The following is a 20,752-nucleotide window of genomic DNA, read 5'->3' as shown; positions in this document are numbered from 1 at the left end:
GTGGAATGGTACCGTGCAGGCATACAGGCCCTCATTTCAAGGTGGTGTAAGGCCGTAGCATTGAATGGATATTACGCTGAAAAATAGTGTTGTGTAGCTAAAAGATTGGGGAATAACCTGGTGTATTTCAATGCTGAATAAAACAACCCCTGTTTCAGAAAAAAAATGTGTTGCATTACTTATTGAACTGCCCTCGTAAAAAGTGAAGAAGGCAAAAGTTCAGAGGACAGTATCAAAGTGTGCCATAATGGCAGTATGGTAGATGAAGGTTATATAATGGCCAACATCATATTTTTGACAGAAACTAATCAAATTGGTTGTAAAGTGCACAAAATTAAGTAGATGACTGTACCCTATTTCACTATGTATGATATTGAAAGGAAAGCACATGAAAAACACAAATGTGACTGGTATGGACAATTTATGAAAGTACTTAAATCCTACAGTAAATTTGGTCTTATAATTCTCTATCACATATTGAATGAGTCCCTAATTCCAGGTACTGTCCCTAATAGTCTCAAGCAAGCAGTTGCCTAGTAGATGGTACACCTGCAGTTTCCAACCACTGACCAATTTTATTACTGACAAGTCTATCTAAAATCTGGAGAAGCTTTTGTACAGTAACACTATGCAACATTTTAATAACTACAATATCTTCAATAAAAGTCAGTTAGGATTCCACAATTTAACAGGCCAATTTCTCATCAACTCCTCAAATCCATAAACAATAAAACTTCATCAGATGGCATATTTTATGATCTAAAGCATTTGACTGTAAATCACAAAATACTACTTAGGAAGGCTGAGCAGCATGGCTTAAAGGGTAAAGCAGGGATGTAGCTCCAATCACATCTAGATAACAGGAAGAATAAGGTTGTGTTGAATAACTCTGCAGTGGCATCTATATGTTCTGCTCAACCACAATAAAATCTGGAGTAGAAAAGGTAATCTTGGTCTCTTACTATTCTTAATCTTCATCGATAACCTTCCATGTTGTACATGCCGAAAAGCACAAATCACCCTGTTTGCAGATGACACAACTACTATGTTCAAACCAACTTTAGATTGGTTCATTTCATGTGGTCTGTCATACATTGTTGAAAATATTCAGGTCATGCTATTTCACTAGTGCATGTGTTGAGGTCGAAATAAAGTGTAGTGACAAAGAATTATTGAGTCAAGTATTCCAAATTCCTGTTTGTGACTTCGAAACAAGCATATCTGCATACCTTGGATGTTTCTAGTCACTTATGACATATGGCATTATGTTTTGGGAAAACAGTCACAAGCAAATGAAGCCTTTGTCACAAATGAGGGTCATCTGAATTATGGATAGAGGTAAATCTAGTTTTTATTGCTGAAACTTATTTAAACAGTTTGGGAATCTCACCATACCATGCCTGTATATTTTGTCACTAATGTGCTTTGCTAACAAGAATCAGCTGATTTACAAAATAAACAGTGACTCATGATCTTATACAAGAAGCAAGCATGATCTTCACAGAGATATTTAAAAAATTCTTAGCATGATTCAGAAAGGAGTATGTTATTCAAATAAAAAAGTGTACAGAACTCTTCCAGTTCATGTATTATCATTCATTGCAGATCTGAATTAATCAAAAAACTGCTGGATTTATCTTTTTGATAGTTCCTTTTAGTCTTCATAGGAATTTTTTGAGAGTGTGTAGTAGATTGTGGACTGTGTTTAATTTGAGGCATTTCTGTGTGAACTTACTAAGTGCTTCAAGTGTATCACTTACTGACAGTATGCTTTGTGTATGAAATGGTATGTAAGTCTTAATATTTGTTCATGTGACTTACTATTATAATTTATCTGAGTTATCTGAGCATCTGGATCTCATTTTTCAAATATCTCTTTACATATCATTTCAAACTGTAAGCCTTATGACAGTTTACATCCTCAGATAATTCTACACCACTGCAATAAACTCATGCCAAGAATCCACCGATTTGCACTTAACTAACTCCAGGGATAGATCAGAAATCACTGCTGGTGACTACAGCAAGTTTAATTCTTTGTAATATGTAGACAAATTAATGTAATATGGGTGTTGTAGTCCTCAGCATGCTTAAAATAATATAATTATTAATATTTTATGTTAATGTAGGATGTATAAAACACTAGAACAAAACTGTTAAGGTTTTCGTGGCCACTTGTTGACAAACTGCCTATTGGCTTCTGTCTCGGGTTCTTCAGCCGACATTCATCTAATGATTTTTCTGACGTTTCGCCAGCACGAGTGGCTGGCATTGTCAAAGCTTCACCCTCCATTGCCGATGGTGAACAGCCAATAGGCAGTTTGTCAAAACACTAGAAGTAGTGAACAATAATTTATTTAAGTTAAGACAAAAATACATGTTATGGGAACAGGATCTACCTGGGATATAGAAAACTTAATTCCCATATATGTGGTAGCTCGTATATATTCACACTTGACACTGCGTCCGTACAGAATGAAATATAACAAAGAACTGACTAAAGTAAAGTTAAGATGGAGGCTCGACAGAGCACTTAGAGTACGCAAATATATTAAGTATTTTGTGGTTGATACGAACTATTGATGCCACAAGGGTGAGGGCACGCAAACGTTGACATTGGTGGAAATCATGTATGTAGGCAGGCACACCACAGGTACTTCCATCTCAAATGAGATGGGTTGTGCAGGTGGAGCGGTGAGAAGCAGGTCCACTTTGTAGTCAGTCAGCCACCATGGCCGGATGAGACAGCGGCCGGCTCGGGAGTAAGCGGGCAAGGTGGTTGATGACGTGGTGGAGGCGTGTGTGGTCCTTAAGTGGATCGAGCCCTCCGTAGAAATGAATGCACGTAGAGATGCTTGGTCATACTCGCATGGGTGCGTGAGGTTGTGTGCAATGTTGATGTGTTAGGGACCGTCCGATGGCAGGACCTCAGTATCTGTCAAAAGAATGAGCACTCGGTCATCGAATGTCACTATAGAAACATCGTTCACTCGGTGCGGTGGCACGCTTCAGGACAAACTGATAGTAGGTGCATGTGTCTCCGACGTTGGAGGTAAGTGCATGAAACCTGTGCAGGGTGAAACAGGGGGCGAGGTCGGGAAACCAGCGAACGGTGGCGAACAGTCTTCTGTGGAAGAGGTGTGCGGTGAGGTTGATGGAAAGACATCTTCATTCTCGATCAAGAATGGACCATCTGCAGAAACTGACTGCGGTGGTGTTAGATCATCTGAGTCGACAAAAGCCGGTTTCAGGTGATTCAGAGAAACTGTCTGTGAGCGGTCTTTAATCATTATATCAGAAGTTGCGTCCCCCCACGACAGGACCTTGTAGGGGCCATCATAAGGAGGTTGAAGAGGCTGCCTAATCACATCATCATGCAGCATGATGTGGGAGCAGTTGGAGAGTGCTGTGGGAACATAAGTTTTGGGCGGTGAGTGACTGATGGGTGGGTGCAAACGCGTTCGTTGAAAATGCATGCGCATCCGGCTAATGAAATCTGGGAAGGGGGGAAGATCCTTGCTAACGTGGGGAAGAATAAGTTCCCCCAGTAGGACTGGATTCTTGCTGAAAACAAATTCAGATATAGTCCCCTGTAGGTCAGGTTTACAGATTGAGCGTAGACCAAGTAGCACCCACGGGAGAGCTTCCGACAAGAGGCAATCCCGGCATCGAAGGGCCATCTTGAGGGTGTGGTGCCATCTCTCCACCAACCCATTACTTTGTGGATGATAGGCGGTAGTGTGTATTTTTCTAATACTGCAGATATTGCAGGGGATGGTGAAAAGGGAGGATTGGAACTGTCGACCCTGATCCCCTGATCGGTGGTGATAGTGGTCGGGCACACAAAACGAGCGATCCATGAGCCAATGAAAGCCTTGGCTACCATCTTGGCAGTAATGTTAGAGAGAGGGACAGCCTCGACCCAGCAAGACAAACAGTCGATAGTTGATAAGATATATCTATGGCCATCTGAAGAAGGAAGAGGTCCGATCCGATAAATATGTATGTGACAGAATCGTCCTACGGAAATGTCGAACTTGCCCAGAGGTGTGTTGGCTGATCTTGTTGCACTGGCAAGCAACACAGCTGAGTGCCCAGGTCTGACAGTTCCGTTTGATATTCTTCCAAACAAAATGTTCTGATGCGAGACATGTGGTGTCTCGAACGCCTGGGTGAGCTAGGTTATGCAGGGTGTTGAAAACCTGTCAGCGCAGCCCGGGTGGGAGCAAAGGGCATGGTGTGCTGGTAGAAGAATCACACCACACCTTGTCAGAAACGCCAGGAAATTTAGCCTTTTTAAAAACAAGTGATATTTGTGGGTATCATAGGAGAGCCAGAGAATCTCCGTCAGAAGCTTGGACGGAGGCCAGATCGCAAAGATCAACGATGCAGGAAACAGCAATGATCCCTGAGAAGAAATCCGCAGAGACGTTATCTCCACCTTTGATGTAATGAACGTCTGTTGTGAATTGAGAAACCAGGTCAAAGTGGCAGTAACGTTGCGGGGGTGGGTTGCAGAATGCTTCTGTCAGTGGTTTGTGATGGGTGAGGACAGAAAACGAACCTCCCTTGACGTTGGGTGGAAATATTTAATTGCCTCATAAACAGCAAGGAGCTCTCTATCGAATGCAGAATATTTTCTCTGAGCTGTTGATAATTTCTTGTAGAAGAAATGAAGGAGAGAAACCGTGTCACCCTTGCGTTGTTCCATCACTGCCTCACTGAATAACTCGTCCGAGGGGTTGGGGTGGGCAAGTGTCACAGCATAAGCTAAAGAAGTCTTCAGAGCCTTGAAGGCCTCCAGCATTGGAGCAGTCCAAGAGACGGGTTTTATACCGGAAGTTTGTTTGTCTGATAATGCGTCCATCAGGGGTTCCTGAATAGCAGCAGCGGAAGGCAGATGGTGACGATAGTAATTGATGGTGACGAGGAAATGGCATAGCTCTTTGTAAGTAGCCGGCAGTGGCAGAGACGTGATACCCTGCACACAAGATTTGGGAGTTTTTATTCCACCAGCAGAGATAGCGTAACCTAGGAAGGAGACTGATGCCTGGTGCAACTGAAACTTGTCTTTGTAGACCTCGACACTGTTGGAGTTCAAGGTCTGGGTGACTGTAGACAGATGATTTTCATGTTCCTCTGCTGATCTGCTGAAAACGAGAATGTCATCCAGGTAAGCAAAACAAAACTCGAACTGTTGCAGGATAGAGTCAATGAAACATTGCCACATTTGTGTCGCATTCTTTAGGCCGAATGGCATGAAGTTGTATTGGAATAAACCGAGCGGTGTGATAATAGCCATCTTAGGAATCTCGTGGTAGGCACGTTTACAGTCAATAACACTGAAAATTGTGGCACCCGATAACATATGAGAGAAGTCATTGATGTTCAGCACTGGGTAGTTGTCCATGATGGTACGAGCGTTTAAGTGTCTGTAATCGCTACTCATTTGAAAAGATCCATTGTGTTTGGGGATGAGGTGGATTGGTGAAGGCTAGTTGCTGTCTGAAAGCTGCAGAACACCTGCCGCCAAAAGTTCATTAATCTGCTGCCAGGCCACGCGCAACTTGATAGGGTTGAGGCGTCGGACCTTATGCCTAATAGGAGGGCCGTCAGTTGTAACTATCTCATGTGTCGTTCCATCAGTGAGGGAAGAAACTGACAACTGCACATGAGATTGGTTAATGCCCTGGCGCCAAGTCTTCGGATGAGTAGAGCACAACGAGGCATAGCTGTTAGCACGAGTGGGGAAAGGTAGCATGAAAGTCACATGTCTCTTAATGGAGCATGGCATGTGCTTGTGTGGAGGAGTTGCATCGCTGAGTCGTATTCTGACAGTAGTTCAGTAATGCAGGTCACAAGGTTGCCCACGAGGGCAGAGCACTTGCGTATGATATCGTATGTTGTGGTGGAAACAGGGTGTTGGACATAGGTGCGGGTGCATGGTGTGTGAGTGTTCGTAGGATGGTGGAGCACTGAACCCTGTACCATGTTCGGAGATAGTTTGTAATGAGACAAAAAATCCATACCGAGGATCGGTTCATCGATGTTGGCAATGTAGAATGTCCACGGAAAATGTAGAGAAGGAGATAGGGTCATCGTAACCTTTACTGAGCCTGAGGTAGGTAACATCAACATGTTGACAGCTTGTAGAAGTGACTTAGTCAGTGAAGAAGTGGGTGGAGTCATCGAAGTAGGTATGAAACATACATCAGCACCAGTGTTGACCAGGAAAGCTAGACCTGACGCAATGTCAGTCACATAGAGATGACTACTCGGCGGGGCGGATGAGTGAACGGAGTGTAATGTAAGAGGACACCTGTTAGGTTCCCCGCAGGACTTGGCAATGCTTAGTTCCTGTGGTCAGCATGTGGGTGTTGGCATGGCAACCTGCACTTCTTGGCATCGTCGCCAAACACTTTGCGGTACCAGCAGAAAGGGTGAGCTGGATGAGGAGGAGCTGGAGACTGTGACAGAGGGGGCAGCTTGTCCTTGTTGATTTATTCCAATAAATAGACCAGTACGTAAGGTGGGCGATCCTGGAGTGCTTGGACAGTGGATAGAGTGAGCCGATGCTGCCAGGAGAAGTAGACATGGTGACGGCGGAGCGAGCCCTGCCTCTGCCAGCTGAAGGTTGGTATGCAGGGGCAGCTGTGCTGACAAATGGTGTGGAATGAACTGGCTGATGTTGCCGCAGCAGTGAATACAACTGGTCAGCGATGCATAGGTGGAAGCCGGTGGACTCGAATGAATATGGTAACAGGTTGATCTGTAGATCGGTAGGTAGTTTGGCAAACCACACAGTCCATAGCATGGCGTCAGGCGTAGCAGTTGAAGGCGGTGCCAGAGTTGTGAGGGTGTGTGTTCCCCCAGGTGCTCCTCACAGAGAATCTTGATTATTAACTCTTGTGGCAAGTAGGCTAGTCGTTTCATTATAGTATTCTTTGCAAACTCGTATTTTGGTGCAGGCAGTGGCGAAAGGAGCAGGTCACAAATCAAATCACAGTGGTCATGGAGGTGTGTGATGTGGCAGAGAAACCTTCAGTTGTCATCAGACACATGATGTAACTCAAACAGATACACGATGAGCACAAACCATGATGCCGGGTTGTCCTCATATAAGGATGGTAGCTTCGGCAGGTGGATAGGAGGACGTGACAAAGGCGGCTTTGGTGTATCTTGGGATTGCGGCTGAACTGAGGTTAAGTCAGAGGCCGGCACGGTAGGCCTGGATTTAAACCAGGCGAGCGAATCTGTAGTAGTGGCAGCTGGCATAGCTGACTGTGTGTCATGAAAACACGGTGCAGAAGGCACGGACGATACCGTGGAAACAGGCGGATGGACGGCACATGAGGGGGGTCCAGAAACTGCACCGTGAGTGACAAGTGCTGGATGGAAACGACCTGCTTCTGGAACAGGGTGAGAGACCGGCCTGGCAGACACAGGCAGTGCTGTGGGTGTGGCAGGGCAGTTGAGTTACCAGAAACGGGGATCCCACAAGCAGGGGGGGGGGGGGGGCGACTCAGGGGGGGTTGAGAACACCACCCGCGTGGAACCTATCTGATGCGCAACAAGCCTGTAGTGCATGTGGCGGGCCACTGAGGTGACGTAAGGGGTCCATGTTATGCGAATCACTGAATTATGCATGTAAATTAGACACAACTGGAACACCACACGTGCGGAACAGATGTGGTGCGGTTTGTAGTAATGGCGGCATGGCACAGAGCCCAACATTAACTGATGTAGCATGCCGGTGGATGGCCAAACATGTGTTCAAAAGGAGATCACTTTGTTCTTGAAACACTCGATTTAAAGAGACAATTCGAAATATTGTTCAGTTTACATTTCGCTGTCGGATGAGCATAATCCAGTGACGTGAAGCCTGAGTCCATTGTTCGCTTCGACGGTGTAGTTGTTGACCGTTGAAAATTAATGAGGTTAGCACACAGCGTTGGTTGAGAACGCGAATCACTGCGTGTAAATGATGAATAAGCCGTTGGCGAAGAAACGACAAAACTCGGTGAGCGGAGTTGTGCTTCCACATCTTCGAACAAGGCATTGTTTGGTGTGGTCATTGCATAGTGCATATAACCTGTTGCATAAACACTGGCGTGGAAGATGCAAAACACGAAAAAACTGTGGGATCACCACTATGGGAATGGGATCGGTGATCGGGATGTAGAAAACTTAATTCCCATATATGTCGTAGCTCATGTATATTTACACATGACACTGCGTTCATACCGAATGAAGTATAACAAAGAACTGACTAAAGTAAAGTTAAGATGGAGGCTTGACAGAGCACTTAGAGTTCACAGATATTAAGTTTCATGGTCAATATGAGCTATTGACACCACAATGTACTTCCTGAAAAAACTGTTACAAAATCCAGGGCACAACCTGGTTCCGTTATGAAACTACAATTATCACAATTTCCATCTTAGAAGGCAGCAAGCCTTTTCTACGTTCAGTGGAATTACAAAGAATGACTGATTTATTGTATGCATTTGATATATTGTATTTCATGACAAATGACACAATTGCTAAACGTGTCAGAAGCATATAACAGGTTACATTACCAGTGTTACTGTATATAAAATTTATTAATTGTGACTAAAGATGACTTATGTTGCTGACAAATGTAGTAATTCATACAGAGTAATAAAGCAACAAACGTTTGTTGGAAGGTATGCACCATGATATAAAGGTGTCACTGGGATGATGCACTACCGAAAGACATTCAACAAAGTGAAAATGTAGCTAGTCATTGGAAACTAATAAGTAATGGCAGTACTGGGTATGACGACATATCAGAGCAACCTCACAGTACTGTGGAATACCTGATCCACAACTGAAACAACTCTTTTATATCATTATTGCACAGGTATGCAACATTTGTTGAAAACCCTGCCATAAGCTAGAAGCAGGCCAGTTTCCTTGCAATGAACTTATTTGTGAACAAAATAAATCAGAGGAACTAATTCTGGGATTAACTAAAGATGTACAACATAAATCAAAACTGTAATGATTTTACATTGATTCCAAATTAAGCTGAATGGTGTATGATGTAACATCCAAAACATTTAAATCAAATGCAGTAACTTAACACTCCTTAATGTTTGCAAGAATACTCTCCATGTAAATGTGTGGGAAGAACTTTACCTTCATTACTATATAAACACCACCTTAAGAAAATAACACTCTTTCACTTTATTCCTGCTGTATAAATCTTAGAATAAACTGTTTCAATTAAACTGAGAGTATGGAACAACTAATCTGCATTTTAATGCTGTGAAGGGACTGGTCCAAAGTGATATTTTGTAAAACCTGATTCTACAGTAACTGGCAAAAACTACTTTCACTTTGCTTTCTAATAAAAGAGTTCCTCTTAAAACCAAGAGAGTCATGAACTTTACACTAATGAGATAGTTCAAGAACAACCTTTGCACTCAGTGCCAAAGTGTGTGAGCAGATTAAACCCACGTGCCTTCCAAGTCTGGCATACAGCCTCATGCTGCCAAGGGATTTTATGACTATAGTTAAAAAAAAAAAAGAAAACAATATGGTTAGTGACAAATTAAGGGTCACAGTCTGGATGAGATGCATGTGAAATGTGTTTTATGCATCTCGTAATGTACATAATTCCACAACATATGTCTGATATACAGCAGACACGTCAGGATACAATATGCTTCTTTAAAATTTTGCCACTCTTTGTGGAGAATTTACTTACCTAAAATTTGTGAAACTTTGGTATTTACATCTGCTATAACTATCATAAATTTTTATTCCATTTCAGGGATCCAGCTCAAAGTATCACTTCATCCTTCATGAAATCTTACACAGAGTAGTAGCATCGTTTAGTTACAAAATCATGTAACTTGCTTTTTAAAATATTCATATTCATTATGTCACACCCATTTATTATGTTGTGAATTTTCATGGCTATATACTGAGGAGTCTGAGCACGCAGTTTTAAGCAATGAGAGGTGAGCATAAAGTTTTCTTTATGTCTTGTGACATATGAGTGTTCAAAATGATTTTTTTAATAGATCAGCTCTGCTGCCTAGGAGAAGAACCACCTCAAAGATGTATAAAGAGGGGCAGTTAATATTTTTAGATCTTTAAATAATGGTCGACATGATGCCCTCGGCCATGCAGAACACATGTTAAGAATGATTCTAGTTTGCAACTTTAAAATTCGTATAACGTTTCCAGAGTTTCCCCCAAAAATTATGCCATATTGAATAACTGGTGCAAAGTAGCTGTAATATGCTATTTTCTGGTGATCTTATCAGTGGCACAGGCTAAAACTTCTATTGCAAATGCAAGGCTGTTTAATTTATTTACTAGGTATTCTATATGAGAATTCCAACTCAAAGTTCTGTCTATATTTATTCCCAGGAACCTGACTGAGTCAAGTTCTTCCATTTTTTGATTTTTGAGAGTGATACAGATTTCTTCAGTTTTGGACCATTTGGTATTAAAACTCATCATGGGGGTTTTTGAAATGTTTAGCCTTAATCCATTTACACTGAACCATGTTTCCAGGTTACTTAATGTATTCATGACACACTGTGGTATATTGCCAGAATTTCATTTTCAATTAGGGCAGAAGTATCATCTGCAAACAAAGTTAAATGAGTATTTATATTGAGAGGCAAATCATTTACATAGAACAAGAATAAAATGGGTCGAAGGACTGAGATTGAGGATCACCTTGTTACACAATTTTCCATTCTGAGAAATAATCTGCTCCATTTGATGTGATTACTACCCTTTGTTTCCTCTCCAAGAGATATGATTCAAACCATTTCAAAACAATAGTGCTTATTCCATATCTGTTGAGTTCGAAAAGCATCATGGCAAGGTTTATAGAGTTGAATGCTTTTGTAAAATCACAGAATATTCCTGCAATCTTAGCTTTCCTATGTAGTGATGAAGTAATTTTTCAGTAAACTCATTTATTGCATCTACTGTGTTTTTACATTGTTGGAAGCAAAATTGGTTTTTTGAAATGATATCATTCTGTGTGATGAACCTTTGTACCTGTAAAGCAGCAATTTTTTCATATACTTTTGATATGATGGGGATTGTAGAGATTGGGCGATAATTTCCCATATCATCTTTTGAACCTTTTTTAAACAATAGTTTTACTTCTGCATGTTTCAAGAGATCAGGAAAGTAACCTTCTTCAAAGGATTTGTTTATTATGAGAGAGAGAGAGGATGAGCTATTATGTTGTAAAATTTTTTAATTGTTTTGTTGGGTATCCCATCCCAGCCAGCAAAGTTTTTGTCTTTTAAGGAGAGTATGGCGTTTTCAACAAATTATGCTGTAAGTGTGTTGACATTCACTGGTATTGTCTTTTAACCCAAAACTATTTACTTTCTGCTCGTAATTTGCTATGTCTAAATCAGATTTTGCTACATTTATGAAGTACTCATCGAAGCACTCAGATATCTGAGCTGGATTTACAACCAATTTTTCCTTAAGGTTGATTTTTGAAATGTCTTGTTTGTGATTTCAGACACCTAATTCAGACTTAACTACAGACCACACTGCCCTTGTTTTATTTTTCTTCCCTAGAATGAATTTGTTTATTTGATTTTTGTTTTGAAGCTTTCACAACTTTGTAAAACTAGTCTTATAGTTTCTAACATATTTTACAAAATCAGGATCTTTGTTGTACTTCAGCTGATTGAGTAGCTTCCTTTTCCTCTCACTGGATATTTTTATTCCTGGTGTGATGCATCTTATCTTATTTGGTGTTTTGTTGCAATATGATCTTGGCGGGAAAGTTTCATTAAATACTTCAAGAAAACTGTTTAAGAATGTACTAAATTTTTCATTTGGTCAATGCATGTTGCTGAGTGAATATTTTCTCTGGTGAACTCTGAAAAATTTAGTTTAAAACCAGACTTTTCAATTGAATCAATCAATTTTGTTGGTGCTTTATTGTCATTTTGCAGTGTTTATATTAAAATCTGGTGCTATTACAATCTTTTTCTTCTTTTCTTTCTTTAGTTTATCTAGCAAGCACTGGAATTTAGAGAGGAATGGTGTCACTAAAGCCCTTTCTGGAATTCCATAAACTGAAATGATTAACATATTAAGGTCTTTAAGCTTTATGCAACAACTTGGAATATGCAATCTTCATTTAAACAATTAAACTCTGTTTTCACTTCATAGCTTGTAGAAGAGTCCAGGAGTATGCAGCAACCTCATGAGATTTTTTCTCCCTGCAATAGCTGCTTGCAACATTCAAATTTTCTATTTTCAATATTATTTAAAATTTTTGTTGTATTAGAGCTAAGCCAGTGTTCATTTAAACAAATAATTTTTATGTTTTTACATTCTGGGAATTAGTGAAGTTCAGTGGCAGGAGGAACAAGACTTTTGGTCAGGTGAAAACAGGGTTATAAATACAAAATCAAATAGGGGTAATGCAGGAGTAGATTTAATAATGAATAAAAAAATAGGAATGCAGGTAAACTACTACAAACAGCATAGTGAACGCATTATTGTGGCCAAGATAGATAGGAAGCCCATGCCTACCACAGTAGTACAAGTTTATATGCCAACTAGCTCTGCAGATGACAAAGAGATTGATGAAATATATGATGAGATAAAGGAAATTATTCAGATAGTGAAGGGAGATGAAAATTTAATAGTCATGGGTGACTGGAACTCGACAGTAGGAAAAGGAAGAGAAGGAAACGTAGTAGGTGAATATGGAATGGGAGTAAGAAATGAAAGAGGAAGCCATCTGGTAGAATTTTGCACAGAGCATAACTTAATCATAGCTAACACTTGGTTCAAGAATCACGAAAGAAGGTTGTATACATGGAAGAAGCCCGGAGATTCTGGAAGGTATCAGATAGATTATATAATGGTAAGACAAAGATTCAGGAGCCAGGTTTTATATAGTAAGACATTTCCAGGGGCAAATGTGGACTCTGACCACAATCTGTTGGTTATGAACCATAGATTAAAACTGAAGAAACTGCAAAAAGGTGGGAATTTGAGGAGATGGGACCTGGATAAACTGAAAGAACCAGACGTTGTAGAGAGCTTCAGGTAGAGCATTATGGAATGATTGACAAGAATGTGGGAAAGAAATACAGTAGAAGCAGAATGGGTAGCTTTGAGAGACGAAATTGTGGAGGCAGCAGAGGATCAAGTAGGTAAAAAGACGAGGGCTAATAGAAATCCTTGGGTAACAGAAGAGATATTGAATTTAATTGATGAAAGGAGAAAATACAAAAATCCAGTAAATGAAGCAGGCAAAAAAGAATACAAACGTCTCAAAAACGAGATCAACAGGAAGTGCAAACTGGCTAAGCAGGAATGGCTAGAGGACAAATGTAAGGATGTAGAGGCGCATATCACTAGGGGTAAGATAGATACTGCCCACAGGAAAATTAAAGATATCTTTGGAGAAAAGAGAACGACTTGCATGAATATCAAGAGCTCAGATGAAAAGCCATTAATAAACGAAGAAGGTAATGCAGAAAGGTGGAAGGAGCATATAGAGGGTCTATACAAGGGCGATGTTCTTGACAACAATATTATAGAAATGGAAGAGAATGTAGATGAAGATGAAATAGGATATGTGATACTGCGTGAAGAGTTCGACAGACCACTGAAAGACCTAAGTCGAATCGAGGCCCCAGAAGTAGACAACATCCCATTAGAACTAATGACAGCCTTGGGAGAGCCAGTCCTGACAAAACTCTACCATCTAGTGAGCAAGACGTATGAGACAGGTGAAATACCCTCAGACTTCAAGAAGAATATAATAATTACAATCCCAGAGAAAGCAGGTGTTCACAGATGTGAAAATTACTGAACTATCAGTTTAATAAGCCACGGCTGCAAAATACTAACACGAATTCTTTACAGACGAATGGAAAAACTGGTAGAAGCCGACCTCGGGGAAGATCAGTTTGGATTCCATAGAAATGTTGGGACACGTGAGGCAATACTGACCCTATGACTTATCTTAGAAGAAAGATTAAGGAAAGGCAAACCTACGTTTCTAGCATTTGTAGACTTAGAGAAAACTTTTGGCAACGTTGATTGGTATACTCTCTTTCAAATTCTGAAGGTGGCCAGGGTCAAATACAGGGAGCAAAAGGCTATTTACAATTTTTACACAAACCATATGGCAGTTATAAGAGTCGAGGGGCACGAAAGGGAAGCAGTGGTTGGGAAAGGACTGAGAGAGGGTTGTAGCCTATGCCTAATGTTATTCAAGCTGTATATTGAGCAAGCAGTGAAGGAAACAAAAGAAAAATTTGGAGTAGGAATTAAAATCCATGGAGAAGAAATAAAAACTTTGAGGTTCGCCGATGACATTGTAATTCTGTCAGAGACAGCAAAGGACCTGGAAGAGCAGCTGAACAGAATGGACAGTGTCTTGAAAGGAGGATATATGATGAACATCAACAGAAGCATAACGAGAACAATTGAATGTAGTCAAATTAAATTGGGTGATACTGCGGGAATTAAATTAGGAAACGAGAGGCTTAAAGTAGTAAATGAGTTTTGCTATTTGGGGAGCAAAATAACTAATGATGGTCGAAGTAGAGAGGATATAAAATGTAGATTGGCAATTGCAAGGGAAGTGTTTCTGAAGAAGAGAAATTTGTTAACATCGATTATAGATTTAAGTATCAGGAAGTCGTTTCTGAAAGTATTTGTATGGAGTGTAGCCATGTATGGAAGTGAAACATGGATGATAAATAGTTTTGACAAGAAGAGAATAGAAGCTTTCGAAATGTGGTGCTACAGAAGAATGCTGAAGATTAGATGGGTAGATGACATAACTAATGAGGAGGTATTGATCAGAATTGGAGAGAAGAGAAATTTGTGGCACAACTTGACCAGAAGAAGGGACCGGTTGGTAGGGCATATTCTGAGGCATCAAGGGATCACTAATTTAGTATTGGAGGGCATCGTGGAGGGTAATAATCATAGAGGGAGACCAACAGATGAATACACTATACAGATTCAGAAGGATGTAGGTTGCAGTAGGCACTGGGAGATGAAGCAGATTGCACAGGATAGAGTAGTGTGGAGAGCTGCATCAAACCAGTCTCTGGACTGAAGACCACAACAACAACAACAACAACATTCTGAGAGAAGAATTTGTAACTCATCAAGTTTGTAGCTTAGGCTGCTGGAAGATTAAGAATTTAAGCCAATTATATTCCAGGCATCAAATAAGAATTTTTGTTTGTTTTAATGGTATTAAGCATACATTTTTATAGACACTCTTCAGCAGTTTTCTTTTCAGCTAACAGGCATTTTTCTTTTACATCCCCACCAGTAACTACGTATCCCCACCAGTATCTACATTAGTTTCCCGTAGTTTTAATGATTTTACAAACATTCATAAAAGCTTTGCTGAAGGTCATCAATCCTAGTCTGTTTAGATGCAGTCCATCCTTGGCTAGACATTCCTTGCCCAAAACCATATTTGAGTTTATAAATATAGCACATAGTCTGTCACAACACTCACTGATTCTGCAATTGATTCAACTGATACAACTGTCACTCACTGACCTCCTGTATATGCTTCCATTGATCACTATCCTGGAAATGGGATAATTTTTTCTGGCTGATTGGATGATATTTTCTGATTCATTAATAGTATCCTCTTCACTGTATCCTCGGAGGAATTTGTCCCAACATGAATAAAACGGCTTTGTAATTTTTGTTTGCATCTTTTTCAATGTTTTCTCTTGAATTTTTAATAATTTTGAAATAGTTACTGAGCAGATGGAACCTAATTCCTGGGCAGACTTCAACTTCACAAGTTGGCACTATGACATTCTTCAACATGGAATCACCAATTATGAGAAATTCATTTTCAGCTGCACTTTTATTACTATGACATCTTTTGTTCTTGAACTTTTCACTTGTCCATTTATATGTAGTATTTATGCCTACTATCTGCACTTTGTTTTAACTCAAGTGACGTGAAGCGCTTGTCCTGCAGGGAGCTCATATTTGTATCCCTCCGCAAATGGCGTACTTATTTGTTTGCATCGATCTTCTTCTGGGATTTGTTTGAGTCACAGTTTTCTTCATGAATAAGATCCACATATTCATTTCTATGTCTCAATACTTCTGATTGTCATTTTATTGCCTCATTACCGTTTTTTTAAACACGGCTTTTATCACTCCTCATCCGCAGAAATTCATCGTTTCTGGCGATGTAGTTCCCACAGTCACATTTTTTTTGCCGCATAAGTTTGCTGTTTTCATTTTGTAACACTAACGAGTCATCCTTGAGGGATTCATTTTCTTTCTGCAGCATTTGAATAACAGTTTCTTTTGCAGTCACTTCACTTTGGAGGTCAATCTTTTCTTCACTTAAACGGGTCCGTAAACAATCCTGGCATCACCACAAGAAATCATCATTTATGAATTTTAGGTTCACTTTTGCACACTTTTCATGTAACCAGAAGCGACACTTTACACACAGAATTCCTTTTACAACACGTTTTCTACATTCCTCTCACACTGCACTGCTTAATGGTTTCTTTTTTGATAGAGCTGCACTATTAGACTGACCTATTGGCACCATCTTTCCTTTGGGAATGGAGACCAACTACTGTGTCTGATATTAACCTATTCCAAACTGTCAGTGGAATAAGCAACTACTAGAGCGTAACTGTGTCTCAGTAAAATAATGCAGACAAAGCAATAACTAATTGTTACAAATATACAACAATACTGACAGCTTGTATCAAAATTTAGATGGACAGCTGTTGTGAGAAGTAACCACATTCGGAAACACCCTGGTGTTATTCTGATTCAGAAAAATGGGAGCAATCCATTTTTTGGATTTCCCTAAATACCAGCACTATTGTAATATGCTATGTAAGTTTTATTTGCGTGCATTCCAAATTAATAACCTCTAATTACACACATAATTATAATGAACTACATGAGGTTCACTGCAAAATTACATTAGCAGATTTCTTCTTATTGGCCAGAACAGGCTCAACAAATTCAAAGGAAGAAATAAATATTTCTGTGCAGAATAGCTGGAAGACATAAAGACTTTACTAGGAAAAACTGGCACAGTTTCAACCTTGGCCAATATCAAGTGCACACATGGATGTGTACACAATCTGATAACATTTGGCAGAGATGAGGTTGAAACTAGCCAGTAGGCAAAGCATTTATTTCAGCTGAATAGCCTGCATGGAAACATTTATGACTTTGTGACATTTGAAAGTATTGGAAGCAAACCATCCAAAAACTACAGCCTATGTGGACCAAATGACTATTAGTGTGCATTCAGTTGAAGGTACTACACCAATATGATCATAGAAATTTCCTGTGGCATCTGATAAATGTCCTAGCATGTAAACTGTACGAAAATTAAAATGTGCTAAGCTTCCATTTCTTTAAAGAAGCATTAAAGGTGTCATTCTTTTTCTTAATGTAGTTGTTTAATAATGCATTGGTGGATGCTTTGACTAACAAATTCAGTATTTTGTCTGCTGAGTGACCATTACTGCAAACCAAGTCTGTTAAGAAGAAACTTTTCTCCTGAACAGCATTTACAGTTACATTTTGACCATTGAATGACAAAAATTTCTTTTCATTAGGGGCAGATATCAATTTCTGTACAGTAATGTAATTGTAAATAACAACATTCACAACATCAGGCTGAGGGAAAAATAGACCACCCCTGTACAAATTTTTAATTAAATTAAGATGTCGGTCACTATGCAGGCACATTTCCTTGTCTAAGAGAAGGTATTTGCTGCACACCTCACACTGCTGTTTCTTCAGTACACTGCTAAATATGCTAAGAATGGAAGATGTGATTCTGCCTGCCTGAAATCTTCCTCCAAATACATAATGTCAACCATAAACTCAGAGTCTGTTCGTATAGTCTCTTTTGTGTCATCATTACAATTAAAGACGAACACTTCAGCAACAGGCAGTTTACCAAAAGTACTTGAAATCAACATGAGTGGTAACAAGTTGTGCATCCTCATCTTGGCATCATCCTCAATTGTGTTTGTTTGTGTGTCTATCGACCTGCCAGCACTTTCATTTGGTAAGTCACATCATCTTTGTTTTTAGATATATTTTTCCCATGTCAAAAATACACTCCTGGAAGTGGAAAAAAGAACACATTGACACCGGTGTGTCAGACCCACCATACTTGCTCCGGACACTGCGAGAGGGCTGTACAAGCAATGATCACATGCACGGCACAGCGGACACACCAGGAACCGCGGTGTTGGCCGTCGAATGGCGCTAGCTGCGCACCATTTGTGCACCGCCGCCGTCAGTGTCAGCCAGTTTGCCATGGCATACGGAGCTCCATAGCAGTCTTTAACACTGGTAGCATGCCGCGACAGCGTGGACGTGAACCGTATGTGCAGTTGACGGACTTTGAGCGAGGGCATATAGTGGGCATGCGGGAGGCCGGGTGGACGTACCGCCGAATTGCTCAACACGTGGGGCGTGAGGTCTCCACAGTACATCGATGTTGTCGCCAGTGGACTGCGGAAGGTGCACGTGCCCGTCGACCTGGGACCGGACCGCAGCGACGCACGGATGCACGCCAAGACCGTAGGATCCTACGCAGTGCCGTAGGGGACCGCACCGCCACTTCCCAGCAAATTAGGGACACTGTTGCTCCTGGGGTATCGGCAAGGACCATTCGCAACCATCTCCATGAAGCTGGGCTACGGTCCCGCACACCGTTAGGCCGTCTTCCGCTCACGCCCCAACATCGTGCAGCCCGCCTCCAGTGGTGTCGCGACAGGCGTGAATGGAGGGACGAATGGAGACGTGTCGTCTTCAGCGATGAGAGTCGCTTCTGCCTTGGTGCCAATGATGGTCGTATGCGTGTTTGGCGCCGTGCAGGTGAGCGCCACAATCAGGACTGCATACGACCGAGGCACACAGGGCCAACACCCGGCATCATGGTGTGGGGAGCGATCTCCTACACTGGCCGTACACCACTGGTGATCGTCGAGGGGACACTGAATAGTGCACGGTACATCCAAACCATCATCGAACCCATCGTTCTACCATTCCTAGACCGGCAAGGGAACTTGCTGTTCCAACAGGACAATGCACGTCCGCATGTATCCCGTGCCACCCAACGTGCTGTAGAAGGTGTAAGTCAACTACCCTGGCCAGCAAGATCTCCGCATCTGTCCCCCATTGAGCATGTTTAGGACTGGATGAAGCGTCGTCTCACGCAGTCTGCACGTCCAGCACGAACGCTGGTCCAACTGAGGCGCCAGGTGGAAATGGCATGGCAAGCCATTCCACAGGACTACATCCAGCATCTCTACGATCGTCTCCATGGGAGAATAGCAGCCTGCATTGCTGCGAAAGGTGGATATACACTGTACTAGTGCCGACATTGTGCATGCTCTGTTGCCTGTGTCTATGTGCCTGTGGTTCTGTCAGTGTGATCATGTGATGTATCTGACCCCAGGAATGTGTCAATAAAGTTTCCCCTTCCTGGGACAATGAATTCACGGTGTTCTTATTTCAATTTCCAGGAGTGTATATCTCATAGATATGAGATACTGAGGGCCAGCCATTGACCAGTAGCGGCTAAACCTTGCTTGCAGAGAATCAGTTTGAATTTTTCCACGCAAAAAATAAGTGAAACCAAGCTCTTTAGTTCAGTACCTTGCCATCTCAATCAAACCATAGGTTTTGTGTGTCAGAGGTATATGGGTTTCCTTTGAAAGGGTATTGTTTTTCAGGCCTAAGTCCTTCCACCTATTGAACCACAGAAGAGACTTTTCCCGAAAAACTAATTTTTCATCATTATTGCTTAAAGACAGTGGGCACTGGAAATGATCATTTAGATGAACACCTTTATGAGCCATCTTAACACTCACAATTTTCCACCATGTCAGTATAATTTTAATAAATTCTGCGGTTGGCTGGTAATGTAATAAGCTTTTCTGTTCCCCTACATTTGAAATGGCTTCAGCTGTATATTCATTGAATGCCTACAAAATGAGGCTCACACTCTGTTTCTCAAGTAAAGATAGATAAAGAGAATTCAAAGTAAGAGCATAAGAGTTCTTAAGTAGGCCATTACATTCAATCTTATGAAGCTGCCTCAGTGCTTCAAAAGATGACATTAACACCTGACAATCACTGCTTCCATGAAATTGTGGATGATTGAGCAAAACTTGAGAGTCTATTTATTTATTTTATCCATCATTCAGAATTAACATGCAATCAATGTTAGCAGTAGAATTACAGCTATTTGACATTATGTTTTACATAACAAAATATTACATGGTAAAAAATATAGCAGTGTTGTACCCTATTAGCTTATAACTGCCTCTAGACACATATCTATACATGAAAGTAAGCCTTAATTTGTCAACATTAGCATGCAATCAATGTCGTCAGATGAATTATAGCTATTTGTACATTATGTATCATATAACAAAATATTACATGGTAAAAAATATAGCAGTGTTGTACCCTATTAGCTTATAGCTGCCTCTACACCCATATCTATACATAACATTAAGCCTTAATTTATCTATAAATTAGGTCATCTTTACAACTATTCTGAAATTCTTCTATACTACAGAAAGTATTTTCCTTCATCCACACTTTGGTTTTAGTTTTGAAAATGTCCAGTGAAACCAATTGAGGCTGTACCGGTAAAGTGTTGAATAATTTTATGCCCATGTATTCATAGCTAGATTGGGTTTTCGTAAGCCTG

This window comes from Schistocerca americana, chromosome 8 (assembly GCF_021461395.2).
Source record: "Schistocerca americana isolate TAMUIC-IGC-003095 chromosome 8, iqSchAmer2.1, whole genome shotgun sequence".
NCBI lineage: Eukaryota > Metazoa > Arthropoda > Insecta > Orthoptera > Acrididae > Schistocerca > Schistocerca americana.
Note: the sequence above shows the minus strand (reverse complement) of the source record.